Genomic DNA, 6,338 nt, shown 5'->3' with positions numbered 1-6,338 from the left:
TTTTATTAATTAAAACAGAACTGAATTTTAGTTTATGATTCTATGTAGCTAAATCCCTGCCCCCACCCTCCACATTGGGGATTGAACCCAGTGGGGATCTGCCATTGAGCTACATTCCCCGTCTTTTCATTTTTTATTTTTATTTTGAGACAATATCTTCCTAATTTACCCAGGTTGGCCTCAAACTTGAGATCTTCCCTCCTTAGCGTCCCAAGTTGCTGGAATTACAGGAGTGTGCTACTGTGTCTAGTACAGCTAATCTCTCTCTCTCTCTCTCTCTTTTTTTTTTTTTTTATTGTACAGGGATTGAAGCCAGGGGTGCTTAACCACTGAGCCACATCCCAGTCCTTTTTTCTTTTTCTTTTCTTTCTTTTTTTTTTTTTTTTTAAAGAGAGAGTGAGAGAGGGGGACAGAGAGAGAGAGAGAATTTTAACATTTATTTATTTTTTCTTAGTTCTCGGCGGACACAACATCTTTGTTGGTATGTGGTGCTGCTGAGGATCGAACCCGGGCCGCACGCATGCTAGGTGAGCGCGCTACCGCTTGAGCCACATCCCAGCCCCTCTTTTTTTTTTTTTTTGACACAGGTTCTCGCTAAGTTGCTTAGGGCCTCACCAAGTTGCTGAGGCTGGCTTTGAACTTGCAATCCTTATGCCTCAGCCTCCCGAGTTGTTAGGATTACAACAACTCAGTTTGTGCCACTGTGTCTAAATTCTTAGTCTGTAGTCAAGGCATCAGGAGACACTAAGGATGATTAGGATCCAACACAGCAATCACTGGGACACAAATCAATCTAGCTATGACTATCTCCACCTTTTGTCCTTCTTGGTAGAGAGGGAAGGAACTTGTATAGATGTGTGTTCTGTTTTTTGCAAATAGTAGGAAGGCAGAGCTTTATTATATCTGCTTCTTGACAATTGCCTTCAAGTAATATGCTAAAGGGACATATTTTTAAAACACTTTTTTGGACACCCTTATTCTTTCTTTATTTTTTTATGTGGTGTTGAGGATAAAACCCAGTGCCTCACATATACTGGGTGAGCACGCTACCACTGAGCCACAACCCCAGCCCCTAAAGGGACATATTTTGAGGTGGTGTAGTCTGGCCTCCTACAGCATGTTTAAACCAGGTTTCTTATCCTTTCTCAGTGTAATGCTCATCAATTTTTTCCTCATCTTCTTATTCCTCTTAGTACACTCAAGGTATCCCCCAGGCTGGGGATGAGGCAATGCAGGCTGATAACCAGAAGGGATAAATCATCCTCTGGAGAGCATATTATGGCTTGGATCTGAATGTCCCCAAAAGCTCATGTGTTGAAGGCTTGATTCCCAATGCAGCAATTACCAGAGGAGGGGCCATTAGGAAGTGATTGGATCATGAGGATTCTGACCTCATCAGTGGATTAATCCACTGACAGCTGAATGAACCACTGAGAGGTGATAGAAATTGTACACAGGTGGAGGCGTGTTGGAAGAAGTAGGTCACTAGGGACATGACTTTGGGGACTATATCTTGTCCCTGGCACTCTCCTCTTCTTCCTCTGCTTCAGGGTTGCCATGAGCTGAGAAGCTTTCCTCTGACACACTCTTCTGACAGGACGTTTGCCTTGGAGCCAGCAGACCATGGACTGAAACCTCCAAAACTGTGAGCCAAAATAAACCTTTCTTTCTTCAAGTTGTTTATGTCAGGTATTTTGGTCACAGAGACAAAAAGCTGACTAATACAGCCTGTCAGACACCTAAGCCTGACCTGCAGAGAACACACACTTTTTTTTTTTCTTATGCAATGGTAAGCCTGATATCCTTATTCTACCCTTTCATATTTCAATAATGAATATTTCATATTTCTATATAGTGAGGCTCCTAATTCTTTTGTAGTTGGACACAATATTTTTATTTATTTATTTATTTATTTATTTTTTAATATTTATTTTTTTGTTCTTGGCGGACACAACATCTTTGTTGGTATGTGGTGTTAAGGATCGAACCCGGGCCACACGCATACCAGGCGATCGCGCTACCGCTTGAGCCACATCCCCAGCCCATCTTTATTTATTTTTATGTGGTGCTGAGGACCCAACCCAGTGCCTCATATGTGCGAAATGGGCGCTCTACCAATGAGCTACAGCCCCAGCTCTCCTAATTCTTTTTTGATAGCTTCAACCTGCTGATCGACAAGTTTCTGATCTATCTCACACAACACCAATAAATACCAGATGTGATAAGTTAAAATTATATTCTCCCATTCTTTGAAGTTGGTATGGATTTGTGACTTGCTTTGAATAGAATATTCTGTAAGTCATGTGCAGATTCATAATAGGACTACAAGAGGCAATGCAGCTTCCACTTTCACCTTCTTGGAACACTGAGGTCACTATGCTATGAATAAACCCAGATGAAGTGTCACACGGAGGGAGTTGCTCAACCACTTCAACAAGCTAGCCATCAGAGCTAAGATCCCAGACACATGAGTATGAGTGAACCCATCTTGGATCAGCCCACCCCAGCAAAGGTGCCAGCTGACTGTAACCACTTGCGTAGTCCAAGGCAAGACCAGCAGAAAAATCACCCAGCTGCTTTCAGAATCTGTAAAAACAAAAAGTGGTTGCTTTAGTCCAGTAAGTAACCCCATGTTTCTGGGGGGTGATTTCTTATGCAGCAGTAGCTAATTAATATAATGGGAATCTCTTCTGGCTTCTCAGAAGTAGGATTGCTCGTTCAAAGTACATATACAGTCAGGAATGGTGGCACACACTTATAATTCCAGCCACTCAGGAGGCTGAGACAGGAGGCTCATATTTTTGAAGTCAGCCGTGGCAACTCAACAAAACCCTATCTTAAAATAAACTAAAAAAATGGCTGGGGATGTGGCTCAGTGGTAGAGCACCCCTGAATTCAATCTCTAGTACTGTAAAAAAAATGGAGGGATATGTATGCATTATTTTAGTACTGGGGATTGAACCCAGGGCCTTGTGCATGTTGGGCAAGTGCTCTACCTCTGAGAGACACCTCACCCCTTTTTATTTATTGGTTTATTTTTATATTTTGAGATAATGTCTCACTAAGCTGTAAAGGCTGGCCTCAAACTTGCAATCCTCCTGCTTCAGCCTCCCAAGTAGCTCATATTACAGGAATGTGTCTTTGTGCCCAACACATTTATCATTTTGATAAATATTATTTGGGTTGCATTATTTTGCATTCTTACCAATAATGAATGAAGTACTTATTTCCCCACAGTCTTGTTGACAAAGTGTCCTGTCAGATTTATGGGCTTAAACTAATACAATAAACACAAAATAGCATTTCAGTATTTTTTGTTTTTTTGTGGATCTGGGGATTTAACCTGGGGATGCTTTATCATTGATCTATATCCCCAGCCCTTTTTATTTTTATTTCAAGACAGGGTCTTGCTAAGTTGCTGAAGCTGGCTTCAAATTTGCCATCCTCATGCCTCAGCCTCCTGAGTAGCTGGAATTACAGGCATGAGCCACTATACCTGACTTCATCATTACCTTATTTTCATTTCTATTATTAGGAGTGGTGTTGTACATCTGCATACATGTTTAAGGCCTATGTATTTTCTTTTTTGTGAACTTTCATGTTCTTTGCCTATTTTTGTTACACATATGAGTCTTTTTTTAATCAATATGAATAGTAAGGAGATTAGCTGTTTGTGTATGATAAGAATTGCATATATATATAAGATAGTATATATACACATATATTTCCCAATTTATTTTTTGACTTTGCTTATGTTTTTTTTTTTTTTTTAATTTTTTAATATTTATTTTCTAGTTTTCGGTGAACACAACATCTTTGTTTGTATGTGGTGCTAGGGATCGAACCCGGGCCGCCCGCATGCCAGGCGAGTGCGCTACTGCTTGAGCCACATCCCCAGCCCCTTTGCTTATGTTTTACCATGCAGAATTTTTTTTATAGAGACAGATGTATTAATCTTTTCTTTTATAGCTCCTGAATTCTGAGTTGGAGTTGGAAAAGCTGTCCTCATTTTGAGACCTATAAAGGATTTTCCCCTTATTATCTTGTAGTGTTTTAAAAATATTAAAAAATTTTTAGTTATAGATGGACACAATATCTTTATTTTGTTTATTTAGTTTTCCTGTGTGATGTTAGGGATCAAACCCAGTGCCTCATGCATACTAGGCAAGTGTTCTACCACTGAGCCACAACCCCAGCCCATATCTTGTGGTGTTTTTATAAAGCTTATCCTGACAAATAACATTATCCATCTTACTTATTTACTTATTTGCAGCACTGTGGATCTGGACCTAGGGTTTTGCTGTTAGGCAAGTGCTTTACCACTGATCTATATCCTCAGATCTCCCATCACCTTTAGAATAAATTTCAAGGCCAAAATAATGGCATGAGTTAATAGTGTCATTTATCACCCACGTGAAGAGGAAACACAGGAAGACAGGAAACTGGTTTAGGAGGTTTCCAGGGGAAGGTGACACATCCTGTTTTGTGTATGTTGGGCTTCAGATGCCTGTGTGGCCTCCAGGAGGGGACATCCAGGAGGCCAGTGGATTCTGGGATTTGGGATCTGGAGCTCAGGAGAAAGTTTGGGTTGAAGATGCACCTTTGGAGGCAAGCATATGGATGTCAGTTAAAACCATAGGAGTGTGTGTAGAATTTGAAGAGGGGAAGGTCACTCAGATGGAACTCTAAGGAGTAGTCAAGTTCAGGCCCCAGACAGGCTCAAGAAGACAAAACTATGTGGGCTCCATTCATGGATCATGGGGTTTGCACAGAAATAGTCTTGGTGATTGGAGGCCCTTAAGTGACACATGGGTGGATATCTTTCGGTTCTGGAGACAAAGTAAATGAGGAAAGAGGAGGACCAAGAACCTCTCCAAGAGTCAGTTCTAACCCAGCAGGTTTGGAGACTCTGTGACAGGGGAACAGAGGCAGTTCAGTCAGCAAGCACCAGCCCCCTCCTCCCCACAGATAATCCAAAACATCAATAGGTGGCAGCAAGTCCCCAGAGGTGGTGGAACACGTGGAGCCACCCCTAACTGGTATTTTCCTTGGATCATAGTGTAATGGTTAAGAGTACACACCCTATAGTTGCACTATCTGGCTTCAAATCCTAGCTTTGTTATTTACCTATTGTGAAACTTTGGGCAAGTTACTTAACTTCTCTGTGGTCAGTTTTCTTTCCTGTAAAATGAGGGCAGTAATAGCATCCATCTTATAGAATTATTACAATTAAATGGGTTAATATTTATAAAGTTGTTTATATTGGTGCCTGGTACAAATAAGTATCATATAAATATTAAATGAAAAATGAATAATTCTATTCACTCATGAATATTTACCGACCAGCTAGTATATGTGAAACACTGTTGTAGGTGCTGGAGGCACACTAGTGTATAAGGCAGGTAAAAATCCCAGTCCTCATGAAAGATTTTTTTTTTTTTTGTATTGAGGATTGAACCCAGGAGCTTAACTACTGAGCCACATCCCCAGCCCTTTTTTATTTTTTTATTTTGAGTCAGGATCTCGTTAAGTTGCTGAGGGCCTCACTAAATTGCTGAGACTAGCTTTAAACTTATAATCCTCCTGCTAGGATGACAGGCATGTGCCACCATACCTGGCTTCATGAAGTTATTGTTGTTGTTGTTGTTGTTTTATACTCCATTTAATTAATTTATTTTTTAATGTGGTACTGCAGATCAAACCCAGGGCCTCACACATGCTAGGCAAGTGAGTCTATCACCACAGCTCTATCACCACAGTCCCATGAAGTTCTTATCTAATGAGTGTGGTGGAGATGAAGACAGACAAAATATAAAATAAATAAGCAAAATATACAGTCTGTCAGATCCAAGTGGAGACATGAGAGATGTGCAGGAACTAGTGAGTAGATTAACACCCAGTGTACAGTGGTGCTCAGGGGATGGAAAGAGGAAGGCAGGCTTTAGACAAGCAACTATATGGAATCCCCAGCAGAGACACTGGGGATGCTGAAAGCCTCAGAGTACCAACCAACATCTTTACCCTCATAAAATAGAAAAAATACTTATATAGCACTGTCCTATAGCAGATCTGCTTATTCTCTTTACTTATGTCATCTCATTTAATCCTTATAGCAAATCTATTTGGTACCACTATTCTTCCCATTTTTCAGATGGGAACTGAGGCACAGAGAGGTTAAGTAACCTGCCTCACAGAGTTAGTAGATGAATGAGCAGGGATCCCTGCCCAGGTCATCTGGCTCCAGTGTGGGTAGGATCATACCTGCAGGTAGAAACAGGTAGAAGGGACAGGACAGGTTGCTAAGCATCAGGACTAGGTGGAGTCTGAGCTTCAGACAG

Source organism: Ictidomys tridecemlineatus, chromosome 10 (assembly GCF_052094955.1).
Source record: "Ictidomys tridecemlineatus isolate mIctTri1 chromosome 10, mIctTri1.hap1, whole genome shotgun sequence".
Classification (NCBI taxonomy): domain Eukaryota; kingdom Metazoa; phylum Chordata; class Mammalia; order Rodentia; family Sciuridae; genus Ictidomys; species Ictidomys tridecemlineatus.
Note: the sequence above shows the minus strand (reverse complement) of the source record.